This window comes from Bacillus rossius, chromosome 2, assembly GCF_032445375.1.
Source record: "Bacillus rossius redtenbacheri isolate Brsri chromosome 2, Brsri_v3, whole genome shotgun sequence".
Classification (NCBI taxonomy): domain Eukaryota; kingdom Metazoa; phylum Arthropoda; class Insecta; order Phasmatodea; family Bacillidae; genus Bacillus; species Bacillus rossius.
In genome coordinates, this window is record NC_086331.1 from 125,364,020 (window position 1) to 125,384,615 (window position 20,596).

Below are 20,596 nucleotides of genomic sequence, written 5' to 3' on the forward strand. Positions count from 1 at the left end.
AACCGTAGGCGTTGAGGTGACGGAAGGGTACTACTGATTTACTCACTGGTTGTGTCATTGAGTAGCAAAGTATATTCGAAGCACATATTTCTTTGTTTGACACTGATGATTAGACTACAGTGCTCCTGATGCGCATTTGAAGACCCATTAGCCAGTCATAAACCAGGAGAAGTGTAATCACGTGTAACCAGCCAGAGAATGCAACCTTGTCATCGGCCAATAATAGTCTGGAGTGTAACAATAGTGGGTCTACTCACAATTCTTCCTTTTAATTCGCTAATTCTTGTATTAATTAAGTAGCCACATGTCTGTCTCCTAGTACATTGTAACAAACACTTCAGGTTTCTTTAAGTTTCCAAAATTTTGCAAAATTTAAATAAAACATCCTTCTTTTTGGACGGCGCCCGACACAAGAATAATGACTAGGGACCGGAAAAATTCGCGGGTTCAATGACCTGTAGGATGAACTCCATAGTTCTACGTAAACTCGGTCAAATGTCACCCACTCATTGGGTGCTGTCTTGTGAGACGCCCCAACGTAGCAGCCTGTGATTCGATACAGCTTTGGTTGGGTGTTTCTCATTGGCCCAGAGTCATCTAGGTGAGTTGTGAGCCAATAACAGAGGCTGCATTGAGGTATAACTATTTGTATTTTAGCCTATCGCGAAATCAACTCAAGAATTATTCCGGTCTCTACGTAATGACCAGTTGCAACATGTGTTGTCAGCGCCGAGAGAAGATCATTGTGATCTTGGATGTGAACCGACTCTCGAGTCGGTTCATGGACAATTATCTCGGATCGACACTGCGCGAGCACATGTGGTCGGCATTTTCACGGACTTCGTGCAAGTTGATTAACCAGACGTAAATATTGGAGTATTATTTACAAAAGTTCAGATCATATATAATACAAGTATCAAAACTTATACTTGTTCTAGTGTTAAAACCTCTTCTTGCGAGAAATACCAATACTTTTAATGTTTGTAATGCATTTTATATTAGTTTAATGTTTTAATATTTTATTTCGTCAAGATTACTTTCTATATTAAATAGAAGCTTTTTTTTTGACGTGACGTCTAATAAATCGATGAGCGCCGGCTGCACGCACGAAAAAGTGTCCCGTTACGCACATTGTCCCGTTTCGCTGTGTCCCGTTACGCTCTTTTTATATTGCTCTTTGCTAACCTGAACCTCCTAGCATTGCGACCGAGTCCGTGGCGTAAATCTGTTGTCATGCATTTCAATGTAACATTGCTCTTCGCTAACCCGTTCCTCCTAGCATTGCTGTAGTGTCTGTGGCGCAAATATATTATTTTTGACTGCATCTTGGTGTTGAGTAAGCCATTTTCCTTCACATCATCCTTGAAACACTCCCATTCGTTTCCTACTTTTCCTATCATCGTCCTATCCTTAACAGAATAACACAGATTGGAAGAAGGTAAATAGCAAACATGTATAAAAGTTATAGTTAAAATAATCCCTTCGTTAATGTAATAAACATATTTGAATTAATGAGTGTAAATAAAAGTAAATTTATTAATTAAATTGTAGATTTCATTTCACTCCTTCTTTATATCCATACAAAATAGTGATAATTCAATAAAAATGATTCAATTTTATTCATAAAAGTATGCAATAATTTCATCAATGTTTTGTTATGACGTCACGTTAAACTATCGTCCGTAAACCGACTTTACAGACAACCAATTTTTTTTAGCCAAAACCTATTCATATTTCCGACTGATTCGTTTTGTATTAAGTTGTAATATCAGTATGTGTTTTCAGTTATTAAAATTCAAAATATGAGGCAGCAACTACGTGTACTATCGTTTGGCAATCGCATCAACAGTTTTTTCGCCTTGTCACAATCGATTGTAGAGACTTCGTATCATTCTAGCCCACCAATAATAAAAAAAACACCTAACATTTGTTCGACGCTGCTGCAGACACCTGTTCTCGCAGATTGGAAATGTATGACTTTCGGTTCACGCGAACAAAGATCTTATAGTCCCAGTATGTGTTGGCGCAACGTTTAGACGAATGATCCATGGATCATTCTCGGCCTAAGATCACGAGATCGCGGATAGAAGGGCAGAATGGCGCAACTGGCCATAAGCCATGGACAAGAGTTTCGTCCAAGTCACTGAACGTCGACAGCCGGCTAGTGCGCACTGATTGGCTCGAGCCCCGCCTACCTGGCCACACGTGCGGTGTGCAGAACTTCAGAAGAAACCACGCGATATGAAAACTGCCCCAGATATCCGAGTGGGGTGTGTTTGCGAAAAGCATTAAAGAATATGTGGAGGACGGATGAGTAGTGCTGTTTCCATACTTTGTTTTTAAACTGTACTTTTAGAAGAGTGAAAACGGCTAAAACGCGTGCTAGACGTGAAAGGCTCGGTGCAGATTCTTTAAAGCACTCGAGGAACTTTATTTTAATTTCCCCGCCATCTCATGGTGTGGTTACCGCTCAAATATGTATAATAGTTGTCCTGTGACAACAAGAAGACTGCGCGCCAGTTCAGAGGCGACACCGCGCTAGAAGCACCAGCGAGCCCTCACTACACAGGTACTTAGGTAGAGAAGATGTACATCAAGTTCTGTCCCTGCCCGAACACGCCCGAATATTCACCTTCGGCCAACCTCGGGTTCATTTATATATATTTATATTTCTCTGTTTATTTAAATGTAGCTATACTAACCTAACTAACCGTCCATAGTGTTTTAAGTGTTTTAATGTAGCTAACCTAACCGAACACTTTTAATATTTGAATTCATTTTTCCTGCGCAAAAATAAAACAAATCCCGAGGTTGGCCGAAGGTAAATATTCGGGCGTGTTCGGGCAGGGACAGAACTTGATGGTCATCTTAGGGCCGAATTCAGAGAGCTCTTTCGACGGTTATCCACACACCGAAAGGCTTTTCCATTGAAGCTGCTCGGCAGAGACGTTTTTCAGTGGTTGGTTGACTGCTGGATAAGGAGAGCCAACCACTTGAAAGTGAATGTGGTCTGAAGCTCATTCGAATGCCTGTTCAGATGAAAATCGGCGGAGCAGTTGATGGTTTTAATATATAATTCCCACATAAAAACGTGTTCATGTATGATTGTAATTGTTTAAAAGATTTTTGTCAAATGGCAGATATGTAAAATATGTTTTGGAATTAAATATGCGTTTTCAAAGAAATCGTTTCGCCCGCAAAGTGTGCATCAGACACGTGTTTTGTAGCGATGGCAGAAGATTTGGAAGAATTTCCAAATCACATTGACGAGGTTTTTGAATTTTTTGATGATCTTAAAAATGAAAATCCAGTTTTTGTTTTTTGTCGGGATCAAGAGTTCGAAACACAATTTTTTTTCTCTGTAAGAAACTGCATCTGTTTTTTTTGTTTTGTTTTCGATTACGGTTTTGTGCTTTCTCACGAGATCAAAAATAATCGCTTTTTCATCTGGAGAAAACACTATAATTTTAGGCAACGTACAGGAAAGTCATGGCGTCTGTTCGCAAGTCGTATTCCAGTGTTACAAATAAAAATAAAGTCTTAAAAAATGCAAAATGCGGTAAATGTTACAAGGCTGTGCGAAATGGCATCCTCTGTGAAAATTGTGATTCGTGGTTTCATTTTGGAAAGTGTTGTGAAGTGGAAGAACAGAATATTCCGGAAGATAAATGGCTTTGCACAACATGTGCAGAAGAAAATGGCGATACAGTGAATAATGGTAATGCAAATCATGGATCGCTTGAGAACTGTGAGTACAAACAAATAATTCAGAGTTTAACAGAGGAGATTGCATCACTGAAAGAAATAGTAAAAATTTTAACAGAAGAACTTTCTACACAAAAATCAGCACTAAAATATCCTGAAAAGACTGATAACATGTGTGTGAACACGACGAAACATAATACGTGTAGACCACCCATCTGCTCTCCACCCAACATCATGCAACTCTCGAATAGGTTTTCAGTCTTTAGAAATTCGCGTGATTTTCCACATCTCTCGGATGTTGCTACAGGTAAACACGGTAACAAGCCTAGTCATCAAACGGATTTTGAGAATGCCATAACCTCGTCCCCAAGAAGGGAAATATCACGTAGTAAGAACATCTCCTGCGAAAAACAAAACACCCGCAAGTTTGAAGATTCAGAAATTTCAGTACCTTGTCAGGCGATCTCTTCGGCAATGGGACAAGCCTCAAAAACTACCTACAACAAAGCAAGAAACACCCACAGGAATAGCATCCACCCCATTAGCAGCAGTAAAAACGATGGCAAAGTCAACAAAAATACATGCAACAAAATAAACAAGACTGAACAGCAGAATCGTGTATTAATTGTCGGCGACAGTCATGCCAGAGGCTTATCTGAACTGATATCTGACTACAGTAATAACATCAATGCATTTGGTGTAACTAAACCAGGGGCCCCTCTAAAAGAAGCAATGAAAGGTTTTCTTGAAGATTCAGCATCTGTAAAAAATTATGACTATGTGGTGATAATTGGTGGCTCGAACGATGTGGCCAAAAATCAAGGCATGGAAGCAGTTCATACCCTCAGTGAGTCACTCAAAGCCTTGAGCAACAAAACTATAGTTGTAGTGAGTCTTCCCATTAGATATGATTTAGATAGCTCATCTTGTGTAAATGCTGCTATTAGTGTTACAAATACAAATATTCAAAACTTATGCATGCAGTTCAACAATGTAAAATATGTTGATATAAGTAAATTAGATAGAGCACTTCATACTAGGCATGGTCAGCATCTAAACAACAGAGGAAAACAACACATTGCATCATTGATCTACAATCAGTTGTGCAGTATACAAAATAAAGTACATGTCAAACAGTGTACCTTTTTAGATAGATGGGTAATAAGGGAGAATAACAACGATGTGTTAGATAAAGAAAAAATAACCTGTAGGGCTACCTTACTCAATAAGTGGGTGATAAGAAAGAAGTCAAATGAAAATAGTAAACATTTTTTAGGCCGGGAATATGTACAAATGAAACCAGTCAATGCCAGATCTACAACAGACTGACCCCTGAAAGTCATCTCACTATTTTCCATCAAAACATTTGAAGTATTGTAAATAAAGTTGACTTGTTTATTGAAGCCTTAGACATGTTTGAGGTAGAAAATAAGACTAAGGTTAATATAGTATGTCTATCTGAACACCATCTAAAGTCTATTCAAGTTCTACAAATTAGAATTCCAGGATTTAAACTGGTGTCACACTATTGTAGGAATAAATTCTCGGGAGGCGGAGTATGTATCTTTATACAAGACAACATCAAAACCGAAACTGTTAATGTTGATAAATATTGTGCTGAAAAAGATTTTGAATGTACTGTAGCCTTAGTGAAATTACTTTCCAAGAGAGTTCTGATAATTTCTGTTTACAGATCCCCAACAGGAATATTTGAGATATTTTTAAAGCAATTAGAACTGCTGTTATTAAAAAAGATCAGGACAAATATTGAAACTATTATTTGTGGGGATTTTAATATAAACTATTTAGAAGACAGTCATTATAAACAACGTTTAAACTCCTTATTAGGATCCTTTAATCTTACTCCCACTGTTCAGTTTGCCACCAGAATACAATCAACTTCTGCTACTATAATTGACAATATATTTATTGAAAAACAAAATTTGGATAAATATATTGTTATTCCACTGATAAATGCGTTATCTGATCATGATGCTCAGGTTATACAGCTGCACAATATTGAACTTACAATGGAAAAAAGGAATAAACAAAACAAACTTAAAAAAATAAGGGCAATAGATAACATATCAGTAATACATTTTATAGCTGATTTAAAAAAGGAAAACTGGATTAAGACATCCACTGATAATGATACAAATTTACAGTTTAATTTATTTCACTCAACCTTCTTAAGGCTTTTTGAAGCAAATTTCCCTCCAAAATTAGTTCAGGTGAGGGAGGGATATCAAAATCTGTGGTTAACCAAAGGCATAAAAACGTCGTGTAAAAGGAAAAGAGAGCTGTATTTGCTTTGCAGGACGTCAAATGACGCTGTACTCAAATCTTACTATAAGAATTATAGCAAAATACTAAGCAGAGTCATTGATAAAGCTAAGCAGTTCCACCTTCAAAATTTAGTATCAAAATCAAAAAACAAGGCTAAAACTACTTGGGATATAATTAAACATATGACTGGTAAAAGTAACAAGCCTAAGTCAAACTACCCTATTACTGTAATAGTAAATGGGAAATCGTTAGTAGAAGCAACAAATGTAGCAAATGCTTTTAACACCTACTTCTTAGAAATAGTTGATATGCTATTCAAAAATCTGTCGACAAAAAATAACCCCATAAAACTTATGCAGCAAACTCTGCCTAGAAAAACGTGTAATTTTGTATTTACCCCCACAACACCTACAGAAATTTGTGAAATTGTACACTCTTTAGCTCCTAAAACTTCTACAGGCTATGATCAAATATCAAGTGTACTACTCAAGAAATGTATCAACAAGATTAGTGCCCCTCTTAGTAACATATTTAATAAATCATTTTCAACAGGTATCTTTCCAGAACGATTAAAATTTACCATTGTTAAACCTCTCCATAAAAAGAATGATGCGAATTTAATGTCAAACTACAGACCCATTTCACTTATATCAACATTTGCTAAGATAATGGAGAAATTAGTACATAAAAGACTGTCTAAATACCTTGAGTCAAATAACCTATTGACTAAAGATCAGTATGGATTTCGCAGTGGTAAATCCATTGATGACGCAGCGTTTAAATTAACATCAATAGTACTAAAATCCCTAGATAAGAGAGAGAAGGCTGTGGGTCTTTTTTGCGACTTAACCAAAGCTTTCGACTGTGTGGACCACAAGATACTTCTAGACAAACTGTATCATTATGGTATTCAAGGCACTGAATTACAATGGTTCACATCCTATCTAACTCAACGATATCAACAAGTAGCCATAACGGATCAAGACAACGGTGAAATATTCTCGGAAGTAGGTGTAAACAAATGTGGTGTCCCACAAGGGTCTATTCTTGGTCCATTGCTTTTTATCTTGTATATAAATGACTTGCCTTGTTATATAGCTGATAAAGCTAATGCAGTTCTCTTTGCTGATGATACCAGCATACTTTTCACTCAAGCTAACCATCAGACTCTAACTAACAATATACATTAAACGCTTCGCAACTTAAAAATATGGTTCGAAGCAAACAAATTAACATTAAATCTAGAAAAAACAGCATTTCTTAAATTTAACACAAGCTACGTGCAGAATAATGACTTGCAAGTTAATTACGGAGCTACAGTCATAAAGGGATGCATGAATACCAAATTCTTAGGTCTTCATTTAGATAGTTGTTTGAATGGGAACACACACATACACAACATTATACCTAAACTAAATGCAGCCTGCTTTTCATTACGTACTTTGGCTCATTATATGAACCTAGAGTCACTTAAGCAAGTATACTATGCATACTTTCATTCAATAATGTCATTTGGTATAATTTTCTGGGCACAATCTTCCCATAGCAAGCACATTTTCATTATACAGAAGAGAGTCATCAGAATTATGACGGGAGCAAAAAAACTGGACTCTTGCAGACCATTATTCAAAAAACTTAACATTCTTACTTTTCCTTCACAATATATATATTCTACAATTAAATTTGTAGTAAAGAATTTTGACTACTTTTTAAAAAGCTCAGATGTGCACACATACAATACCAGAAATAGAAATGACCTCCACTTGCCACTTAACAGACTCAAGCTAAGTCAGAAGGGTGCAATTTTCTCAGGCATAAAACTATTTAATAAGTTACCTGAGAGTCTGAAAGAGCTAAGCAAACAAAATAATAAAAAATTCCAGAAGAACCTTAAAATATTTCTTTTATCTCAGACATTCTATACAGTGGATGAATTTCTCACATACTAACTGTTTGACATTTTATTCTACTTCTTGTAATACAATAACTTTTATCTCACATTTGATATTTAGTATTGTATAATATAATAAGAAAATCCACTATTAAAAAATTAATAAATCTGTCAAATATAATAAAGTCTCAAGCTAAATGTATATGTGAAATGGTGTCTAAATATGTAATCAAATACTATACATACTTTTGTTATTCTTTTGTACATAGATTACTGTATTTATGTATTGCTGTGGGTTTATGTGTAAGCGCTGATCTTAGATATGTTATTTTTTAATGTATATAAAACTGACATGTTCCATATCCCAGAACTCCAGCAGTTTGTAAGGGGTCTACGGAATGAAATGAATAAATAAAAAAAATAAAAAAATAAATCTTAAGAAAATTTCTCAACCTCGTGTAGGGTTACCAGACGTCCGGCAAAAGGAGGACATGTCCTCCTTTTTATGTATTTTTTTGCGTCCGGCCGGATTTTCCTTAATGCTCCAAAATTTCCGGCTTTTTTATAAAGTGAGATAATTCCTGCAGTTACACTTTGAGTAAAGCGCGCGCTGTCCGCAGAGTCATCCCACTAGTAAGTAGTTCTATGACAACTTGACAGGTAGCAGCACATGCAGAAGCACGTGTTTTTAATATGCGTAGTTTGTTTGATTCTTTATACTGAAACTGTATTAAATGCCAAAACATTGTAAAATATCGTACTCCATTGTAATTAATTCATGGCTTTTTTAAAAAATATATATATTGTCCTCCTTTTTAGTGAAATGTCCTCCTTTTGCGAGATGAATGTCGTCCTTTTTTATTATCAGTGTCTGGTAACCCTAACCTCGTGTCCAATCCAAACAAAATATTATTTTCAGCGGGAGAGCAAACAAAAGACAATCGAAATGAAATAGGGCGCCTTTTCACACACACTCCAAGTACTTGATCTAAGAAAATTTTTGTGCCATGTTGCCAGATCTTCACTGAAAGTGGATGGGAACAAGCTTTCAGCTGGCAGTCATTCGAAAGGCGTTTTTGAAGTATGAGAGGTGGAGAGTCTGCCAGATGAATGAGAGTTGGATGCGCTTTCGAAGGTCAACTCTGAATTCGGGACTTAGGCTTCCCACACAGGTACGCCCAGACTAGGCGGGTGACGCTCGCTTGTTCGGCTCGGCCATCTCGGAGCGGAACACACCAACATCCACGCACTTGATCGGCATTGCTATGGCCGTTCCTTCAGTCACAGGTATTCTTTCTCTCCATCCCATACCTCACCCTTTACAAATACATACAGCAAGTTATTTTTCACGCCTAAAATTGCATGCGTTGTTGGGAAAACCCAGCACGCAGGCGTGCGCAGCAATGGACTAGAACTTTCGCTGGAGACTACCTCACCAGCCAATCAGAACAAACCTTGAGGCGTGCGCAGCAATGGACTAGAACTTTCGCTGGACACTACCTCACCAGCCAATCAGAACAAACCTTGAGGCGTGCGCAGCAATGGACTAGAACTTTCGCTGGACACTATCTCACCAGCCAATCAGAACTAACCTTGAGGTGGTGTGATGTGTCTTTCCAGGCTTTCAGAGAACAGTGTATACGGTCATACACCTGGTTCTGTATCGTGATTGTGCAGTTGACAAAGAGTTGCCACGCCTTTGAAAGGGAAGACAACTTCGTTGTCGCGTGCGGTCACGTCGTCGAACTATCGTGTGAAGTCGTGAGGGGATAATGTAACGCCTGCTGATCGGGGCCAAGTCGAAGTTTAACCTTTCTTTTTATTTGTTCTTTTTGTTTATTCAGAAATTCAACCCCAGGCGTCGGCATCGGCCCAGGGGGACTGTCGTCACCTTCACGGGACATATCCGCGGGATATTGTACCTTACAAAGGGACTTCGTTTTTTTTTTGTAACCAAGTGACGAGCTAGGCCTACAGTGTATATGTGAAAAATCATCTGGACATGTAAGTTGTGATAGGAGTTTTGTTTTGAGAAAATAAAAAAAACAAGAGACTGTTTATTTAAAAATTCTAACAGAAAAACTACCCCGTTGAAAGAATAATTCATCCTCTATGTTGGCAACAAGACAAAAACCAAACTTAAAAACAATTGTACGTAAACATCATAAACACGCCAGTGATTAAAGTGTCTTGTTACTATTCTGGGTTGCTTAGCCGGGCCAACCTGGAATGTAAAAGGGTTACAGAAGGGGCAGTGATATGAAAGTGACTATTGTTTAACACATGTCATGGAGAGACAGGGGATGGGTTGCTAGGAAGTGAGAATAGACACCATTTTCCCCTGTATGCCGATAAAAATGTTATTTTTCTACAGTATATGTAATGTCCTTAAATGACAACATCATCCAATTTTCTTTTATTCCCTATGTTTTTGTCAAAACTCTCAAGGTTATTTTATTTTTTTTTAATCTAAAAGCATGTGGAGGTTTGTCTACATGCATACTTTTCTACACTGGTTTCCTAAAAACATTTTTGGACAGAGATTGTTCTCAACATGATAAAAATAGTCTCAATCAAAATAATGGTCTGCTGGTCAAGATATACTGTGTGGGTTGTGCTTCTGGCATTACAGTATCTACTTCCCACGCCATAAGCATTCCAATATCACCATCAATCAAACTTTCCTGCTTAGCTGGAGATATTATGGCTATAAGACAGTAACAAAATTAGATAAAAATTCAAAGTTTCTTCATGTTTGAAAAAATCAGCATTGATTGCATACTATTTACAAAAACGCACAAAAACTATAAAAGATGAATACTAAACACATAAGGCATTAAGCATAAAATGTTAAAAAAAAAAGTATTAGCATCTTGGTACCGATGACTATTTAAATATTTAACAGCATACTACCCTACCTTCAACAATTTATAGGAACTTGGATAAGTAAAATTAAAGTATGTACCTTTCTAATAAAACCTTTTAGTAACTAAGAACATAACTAATTTTCAAGCATAATTTTGATTGTTGCTATTTCCTATCTATAAATTCCCATTCATAAATTTCTGAAAAATCTTCTAAACACTATACTTCTATTATGTAAGTTATATATTAATAACATGCTTACCACAACATTTTAACCAACAGCATGATACACAACAGCAATACCTATTACTTGAAACTCCTCATCAATTATTCCATCTCCACAGGTCATATATCCCCTTGACCAACGTACCCTGAAAATGCAAATGATTTATATATAATAAATGCATACCTCTTATATTAAATATTGTTTTCTACTAATGGTAAATCAACTATTAAACATTACATCAGAAAGTATACATAACAAATTATATATATATATATATATATATATATATATATATATATATATATATATATATATATATATATATATATATATCAGTTTAAATGATGGTGTAAAGAGAATGTTTCCAAATTGCATGGCATAAATATAATGGGTGGCTCGAAATGCCAAAACCAACTACTTTTGTTGGGGGACATATTTCTGGAAACAAAACCCTGCAAAGTTAGAGGCGTGAACATTAGCGAGCAAATTTTAATTAGGCGGGCTTCAAGGTACTCCTCCACTGGCTGGTATTTACATAACCGCTTATAAATGTGAGCCCAATAAAACCACACAGAAAACTGTGAATAAGAAACAACATAATACAAACAAATTTACTGTAAAAGTAATTCTTTTATATTTTTCTGAATGGAAAATAAACTTACAAATACACTCTGTTCAAAATAGTTATAACCTTTTAACAGGTGTTTCATCAAGAATTTGGACTGAGAGCTGAATAATCTTTTAAAATTACTATATAATTATTGATACATGATTAACTAGTCTGGTGCAACACGAATCTGTGTTTGGTTTGTTTATTATGTCACACTATTCATCTGTCAACGTCTGGGTGTTCCTTGAAGCATATGTAAAAAAATCTTGCCTTAAAAAAAAGTGTATGGTCTCTGTTATTAGATTTACATTTACATTTATATATATATATATATATATATATATATATATATATATATATATAATGTATTTTATATAGGGAGAGATTCTTGGCTTTCTAGTGATATCAAATAACTGAAATTGCTTTCATAACATCTAAATAAATTAATAACATAATTATAATAATACTGTCTAAAAAAATATATCCTATATAGGGAAATTATTTTATACTTTCAAGTGAAGCTATATTTCACAAACAAAAATATTTTTCAAAATGATCATGAAGTCAAGCCAAGTTTAAAAATCATTAACTCTATCTAGTAGGGCAATAGAAATCAAACATATGTTTCTTTTGTAAATCATTATGTAGTACACCCGCCCCTCGAAGAAACACTGTTTGATTAGAGCAGTTTTGAAGTAACGATGCAATAAATTATGGCATTTTTTGAAGTAGCACGGTCATACAATCTAAGTAGCGCTGTTTTCTTTTACGTGAATTTTTATTTCAGTGCATGCACAATGGCAATGGCACTTGTGTAGACACCATGGGTGGAAGTTTCAAAAGTTTGGAGGACAACAGAAAGAGAGAAGCACTCTTTCTTCATGAGGTCTGGGAGAGAGTGGAATCAACTTGAAGAGATGTAAAGAAAAAAGGGGTTGGGAGTTTAGGATAGAAGGAAGTTTAATTGTGTTACACCTCTTGCCACAAAAGTCGATGCCCATTAGCAAAATTTCAAGAAACAAATTTCCGAAAGCAAATTCGTACAATTTAATAAATCTTGGAATTCATATGATAATCATTTAACTATTATTGGTTACCTAACTTAGTGTAGGTCTAATTGTTTTTATTTTGCAAAAAATTATTTACTATGTATTTATATTTAATTTATTTGAAGATGTTGCTAACACATTGAGTTTGGTAGCTACAAAAAATGTTGTGGCTCTAAAAATAGGTATCAGGTTTCTGGTTTTTTATCTTTGAATGCAGAATTTATTAATGGTACATAGTGTGACTCTGAATTTGTGTAATAGTGCGCATTACTTGAATATTTCTTCTATTTCATAGCGAACTGCATATTTTTCCTGGCTAATGTTAATGTGTGCATCAGCCATGCTAGGGAAAATTCATATTGAGTCCAAACTATGTGAGATTTTGTGTTTTTTGTGTAAGTTATAGTACATTAAAATTGGCTGTGTAGTTTTTACAGAATAACTATGTTGTACATGGAATTGCTAGGTTATTCCATGACTGCTAGGTTTTAAAAAGCTCTTATTTTTAAAAGTAGGCTTACCATGTTATTTATTTACAGTTCTGTAACAATCCTTTTTTAGATTGACTGGATACTGAAAAAATTGTTAGTTGGACAGGGCTATGAAAGGAAGAAGGAAACTGTGAGGTTACATACAACAAAAACAAGTAAATATTGATGAGAAATTATTTCAATTACTATTCTTTGAACTGTCTGCAACATAATATAGCTACAGAAGAGAAAGGAATTAAAAAAAGGAATTTTAGGAGGAAATAAACAGGTGTAAGATTAATTCTATTGTTCTACAAAACTGCACATCCCTACTTTCCAAAGTTCATTTCTTAAATAAATGATTCCACAAAAGAAGTGAAAAGCTGCAGGAAGACAGATGTCACCACTGTACTAGCTATACTTTTGCTCCAAGAAGCAAGTGCAATAGATTTAAACACTTTGATTAGAAAGGGAGTCTATTCCATTATGGAAATAAAACTTAGTGACTTTTTCTGGACCTTTTTCCTGATATTTCATGGTAAAAATACTAAGCCAAACTGTTATTGGTGGTGATAAGTTACAGCTTAATGCATCTCTCAAAATCAAAACTAGGACAAGGCAATAAGATAGTAGTAGTGATGAGTTAATAATTTGTAATACTACGTACAAAAATAACATGGATAATTTAAAACACATTTAATTCACTAAAAATATACTGAATGAAATGTACCAAGTAATTGCCATATTTCCCTTTTAGGCATACATGAGAGTTGTCAGCATGACGTAGCACCTGTTAGGCCTATCAGCTTTATTTTCTAAGCTACACAATAGAACTAAGAATAAATATTCCTTAATTTGTAATTTTATGATTTGATAGTTTATGAGGCCTATCTAGGAAATGCTTCAAACTGTATTATCTAAAAAGCCAATTTGAACACACCCTTTCTCATAACACGAACGCTATGCATAAAGTTGTTAGGTTATGTTCAATCAGGTTTTATGCCTTACATTTTAACGGTGATGATACGTGAAACCAACAAAAAAAATTTCATGATAACAGTAGAATAAATCAAATCTTCTTTGTTTATTTTACCTTTACAGTACTAGTAGGGGCTTAAACATTTACACAGTTTTCTTGGAGAAGCATTTATTTATTTCATCCAAGGCAATGAATCACTAGAAAAAGGAATTTAAAAAAAATTATTGCGAAATGGAGAGCATTAAATAGTAATTCAAACATACGCTTCCATTTCCATAAACGTGTTCGGCAACTTAATGATTCTGCTATACTGGTTAACAGTTACTTTCCCAACCACCAACGACAAACTTAACTCCAAGTATAAAGAAAGTTAATTTCCCAATTAACCATTTTAACATTCATTTGCGCAGTAACATAGAAACTTAGAAACCGTCATGGGCAAGTCCATACTGTGCTTGCAAACAGCTTGCCTCAATAATGATCGGAACCTCAAAATCAGAGCAATTCCATGTGAAATTGCCAAATTTTTAAGTCAAAAGTTGCTTAACCATTTTTAAAAAAATAGAATTCTTTAAACAAATAAAATCCTATCAATAAACAGCTCAATTTTTTTTTGTGCCACAATTTATCTTCGGTACTGCATGCAGAAACAGGCCCTCTTAGAGGTTTTGATAAACGTTCATCGCTGGCCTTATCCAAAATATAGAAGTTTCTTGTCTTTGCTGATAAAAAGAAAACTTTGTAGGCTTACTTATAATATATAAAAATATGTTAAATAAGTTTTGGAAACCTAAGTAAAATTACCTTGAAATGTGCCAATCAAATGAACATTTTCAGCATTTTTCATGATTTTTTAAGGTGACTTGGGGCTGGAACCACAAGACCCTAATTTCTGTGTGATATCTACGGCTAGAGTACTGCGTTAAGTTAAGTTAAAGTCTCTTTGTAAATGATAAACCAAATGAGGTTACTGAACTGTACACCATGGGAGATTATAGTTATCAGGTTTAAAGTTATTACCACTTCACGCTAACAGAATATATAACAGTATTAGTGGGTTTAAGACTGAAAACTTAAGAACTATAACTTAACCTGTACACCGATGAGTACATGGTTAAGTAATATCCAGTTTATGATTGAACTAGTGGTCGTTAATTCCAGCCAATAAAAAGGGCAAGAAAGCAGCCATCTTATTTATGTTAAATTTTGGTATTCGTAGGTATCGTCTGCATTTTAAAATAGATTTTTGTTCGTAATTATCGATTAATAATTTTTTTAATGTAACTTTTTTATCCATGGTGAAAATGGTTATTTACCTAACTGAAAAACCAGACATATGGCTATGATTAAAACTAAAAATTGCAACATTTCAGCTGACAATCTAGAATCCGTACACAATACAGAATCAAGGATATTTAATATATAAATACTAGTTCATGTAATGCTAATATCATCCATCCCAAACCACCATAAAATGGCATTACAGTAAGAAAATATATCCATGAATTGTAAATACATATTAATATTCTCATAATATAGCAAAAATGGTAATACTCGACAAAGTGACTTCTTATACCGTGACAAAAAAATCGGAAGACATAGTTTTTAAACATTACACATGTCCCTAAATTTACTTCAAAGGGATGGTTTCGTAATTCCTACTAGTTTATGAAAAAATTAAATTTTTATATCTTACATTACAATACCTGTGCTTTTACGTTGCCATTACCATTGATTGTTTACCTGCAAAAAATAGGAATGTATGTTTTCCATATACAACTTGAGAATGATGTTCCTGAATTAACCCTGAAAGGAAGGTGTCTTAATTCCTAGTGGTTTGTGAAAAATCTACAGCTTACATTACAATACATATATACATATATATTCACGCAATTGCCGACATTCATTGTTTACTCATGTGAGTTTTTTAAATTTTTTGTTTAGACAACTTAGTCAATGTATTGTTGTAATAATGAAAATTGTTTGAATAATGACTATTGCAATTGTAAGGAATTTTTAATGTTTATATTTCATGTTTCATGTTTTATTAGAATAAGTAGTTGTATTATGAAATGTTTGTTTTTATACACTGTATTTAACCCTTAGCCGGAGACGTGAAAATATTTGACATATCTGGTGACGTGGTGCCCCTCAGACCCCAAAATGTTTTGTAGAAATTAACTGATTAGAAATTATTTTTGTTACATGTAAAATTATTTAATGCATTTTTTATACTTATTAATTAAATTTAAAAAATAAATTAGTAAATAACTATTTACCAATTATAAAATACAATTTTTTCCATTGGTGCTTGCTCAAATAAATCTAAAACTGCCTATTTGTAATAATTGCTTTTTTAAAAAAAATAAGCAAATGGTAGCCTAAAAGTTTTATTTGCTATTCAATAAAGATATTGTGACAAAACAAAATCTAGAAAACTTCTACGAATAATAAGACTTTTTCATAATTCATAAAATCTACAACAGATAAATTTTCCCAAAAAAAGAAATTACTTTTTCCCCCCCCAAATATTTTCCTTGCATAACCAATGCTTAAACCACAACAAAATATATAATCTAGCTAACTAGAAAGCACATGCATACTTATATATTTTGAAAATGGCATTTTTACATAAAGTATATAAGTCAAACATTGTTTGAAAAAATTAAATTTGTACGAAAAGTCACTCTGTAGTACAGTATTTACACATGTTTGCTCTGCAATCATCACACATTGCTTTTCCAAATACACTTTGATCACTTAAGTCACTAAAAATATCTTTCAACCACTTAGAAATAGTTTCGTCATAATCTGAATCGCCCACACGTACACATGTTCGTTTAGAAGCTATTTTATCACTTCTGAGATAGAAACATAACTGGTGACTTGGTGCCACTACGACCCCAATTTATCTTTTGCGACCTGAAATCTAGTGCCAGACAGCTTAACAGATCTGGCACTGCAGGAAGAGACTATGTTATATAAAAGCGAAAGGTAGATGGCACCACAAGCAGGTGCCTTGAACTGCACATAGATGGCAGTGAGTTAAAGTTTTGCTGGGGTCACGGAGACCCCACGTCTCCGGATAAGGGTTAAAGTGCATACTATTTGAGTCACGTTGTAAAGGACGAGTCTAATGGGAGACAAAAATGTTAATAGAATTGTTAACGTCGTCATTTTCTTTGAAGAATACGTGCTGTGCACTGAATTGGCTGACACACTGAATTTTGCAGTCATTCCCAGAAATTCTTTGATCTTTAAATACAGCAATTGTATATTCTGTGTTTGATATGGCTGGTGTTGGTAAATATGTAGTTGAGCGGTATTTGCGAAAAAAAATGTTAAAAATCCGAAAATACCTTTATTAGACGCTCTTCAACTTCCTCTTTTCATTAAAAGCGGCGGAGGTAAAAAATTCCAAATACTTTAGAAGATATTGAATTTTTACATTTCATCATATGTAGTTGAGCGGTATTTGCAAAAAAAATGTTAAAAGTCCGAAAATACCTTTATTAGATGCTCTTCAACTTCCTCTTTTCATTAAAAGCGGCGGAGATAAGAAATTCCAAATACTTTAGGAGATATCGCCGTTCTTATTTTGCATACAAGACCTGTGTTTATCATTCGACGACCTCCATTTTTTTATTTTGCCGTGTGTTTGTGAATGCCTAATTAATGAAAATGGTCAATTAGGTCAGGTCAGTTACATTATAAATACTTTGAAACTAAGCGTACATTAAAAATAATATGAAATTATTTCAATGGTTCTTTAGTTTTAAAGTATTTATAATGTAACTGACCTGACCTAACAAACCGGGACAAAGGATGAGAAGTAACAACTCACGTAAAAATTTTTTGTTACTTATTACTTTAGCAACAATAAAAAATAAGACTTTAAAATTAGAAACGTTAAAAACTCGCCTAAGTTGGAGGCGGTAATTAAACACTGTTTTAAAACAATAAATGAACTAAATAATCACGTATTGGTTCATTTGAATTCTGGCCTATCACGATCAATCACGTGACATCATTATCCAATAAAAAAATAGATACTCGTAAACAAGAAACAATGCGGAATGCCACATGAATGCAGATATAATTGTGATGAAATTTAAAAATTCGATATCTCCTAAAGTATTTGAAATTTCTTATCTCCGCCGCTTTTAATGAAAAGAGGAAGTTGAAGAGCATCTACTAATGGTATTTTCGGATTTTTAAAATTTTTTTCGCAAATACTGCTTAAATACATATGATGAAATTTAAAAATTCGATATCTTCTTAAGTATTTGGAATTTCTTACCCCCGCCACTTTTAATGAAAAGAGGAAGTTAAAGAGCATAGAATAAAAGTATTTTCGGATTTTTAACATTTTTTTTCGCAAATACCGCCCAACTACATATTTAGGTACCCTGGTGTTTCATGTATCCCAGTTTATCCCTGCATCCTGAACGCTTGATCCTGATGGCATGATCCAGTTGGCTCGATCCTGTGGTACATATGCTTGCCGTTTTAATTCAGTAGTCAAAAGATCCTGATAGCATGATCCTGATGGCTTGATCCTGTAGCACATGATGCTTGTTGTTTTAGTTCAGTACCTCAAAAGATCCTGATAGCATGATCCTGATGGCTTGATCCTGTGGTACATGATGCTTGCTGTTTTAATTCAGTACATCGGAAAAATCTGCACTTGAAAGAAATTGCGAAATAATTAAGAATTATGATTGTAGGTTGAAAAAATCTTTTTTATTTGACTTACGATTATAATTCATTATGTGTCAGTATTTCTTTATGTACAGAATCTTCCAACAGAATCATGCCACCAGAATCTTTTGACGTACAGAACTAACACAAAAAAGCATCATGTAGGCCTACCACAGGATCAAGCCAACAGGATCATGCCATCAGGATACCAGGGATAAACTTAAATATATAAAACAAATGAATTAGCGTAGTTTTAATTCTCCATAGTTGGCTACAATTGTGATAAACAAACAGATACACAATTGCAGGTAAACAATGAATGACAGCAGCAGTGTGAAAACAGAGGTATTGTAATGTAAGTGTTACCTAAATTGTTATTTTTTCACGAACCAATAGGAATTAAGAAAACATGTTTTCAGGGTAAATTTGGATACATCTCTAGTACTTGAAAAGCATATTTTCCGTTTTTATTTACTTTTCGTTCCACGAATCCGCAACGTCCGATGCTGGTATAGTAAAGTAGGCTATAAAATATTATTTTTCACAAACTATTAGGAATTAAGAAACCATACCTTCAGGGTACATTCATTTAAGTGTGTAGTGAGTGAAAACCATGTTTTCCGATTTTATTTCTTTGTTCAAAAAAGCCGCTCTGTCCCAGTATTACCGCCAAATTTAACCAGAAACACACCCGAATAATCAATGTCCGAAATCTTAAAACAAAATAATATTACAATTAGAATTTTTTTTAATTTTCGTGTAGTATTTTTTTTAAGTATTTTATAATTTATAAACATTATACTAGTAAGTTAATGCCGTATTTCCTACCCCTTTCGTACATCATAACCTGCTTTCTAACCGAAACATTTCGCACCAACAACACATTCTACTGTGCTTTGATCAGCGCTTCCCTTAATTCTGAAGGTAAAAGATAAAATATAACCATCTCTGTTAAATCTTAAGTCATAATATGGTTTGCACACGACCTGTCAAAAATTCCTACACGACAATCATAAACCATTCGACTAGTGTACACAGTCATGTGTGTGGTAAGTACACGAATGATTATTAATTAATAATACTTAATTTTCAATCGTAAACCCCCTTATAACACTATCAAGATAAATCAGGCAATGTAAAAAAACTAATTAAACATCAGTTCAGTTACGTACGCCATATGGCCATGTTGTATTCCTTTTTTTTTTTCCGTTTTCGTTTTTTGGCTGAATCGAGTAGGTGCATAAATGCGCTAATATCACCAAGTTCAACACGCAAAATAAATTCGTTAAAACCACAATTGAAACAATTTCTATTTACAGTATTTTTTTACATACACATCAAAGACAACTATACAAAAATATGAACCTACTAATGGCACGCCATTCGCTTGAGAACAAATGTGACGCTAGAGGCCACTCTTTTAAAACACCAGCAAAATATACACAATCAACTTTACTTTCGCTAGCATAAACTTGCCGTCGTCCGGGGTCTCGGGCTCGAGTCCCGGTGTGGCTCCTAGTGGGAAAAGGCGGTTCTTGATATGTATTGACCGGGTGGGCGCCAGACTAGCTCGGCTCTAGTCGTGAGTTTGGGGTCGTGGATGTATGTGCCCCTGCGTGGCCCACTAGGGCCGGCGGCGGTGTTGCGTGAGATGATGTTTAAATAAGAGACGTGGAGTTGAGGTGGTGGTGTCGTACCTTTTATTCATAGGAGCGAGTCGTACACAATACAACACTCTACAGAGGTCCCCGGGGGGGGGGGGGGGTTTACTCGTTATTCCGTGGCGCCGTATTGTTTGTGTTCCCCGTTACGTG

At 34.6% G+C, this 20,596-nt stretch overlaps 1 protein-coding gene across 6 annotated transcripts in view; it reads right to left on the minus strand.

The window, feature by feature from the left end:
- LOC134529777 (GTPase-activating protein CdGAPr) overlaps window positions 1-20,143 on the minus strand; it is a 99,165-nt gene extending 79,022 nt beyond the window's left edge. For 3 of the 6 annotated variants that reach the window (XM_063364208.1, XM_063364211.1, XM_063364213.1), the window contains exons 1-2: window positions 19,955-20,143; window positions 11,010-11,118 (exon numbers count right to left, since the gene is read on the minus strand). The gene's annotated coding sequence lies outside the window, so the exon portion shown is untranslated. The remainder of the gene's footprint in view (window positions 1-11,009; window positions 11,119-19,954) is intronic. The other 3 variants (XM_063364214.1, XM_063364210.1, XM_063364212.1) reach the window with 3 other exon arrangements.
- Between the last annotated feature and the right edge of the window lie 453 nt (window positions 20,144-20,596).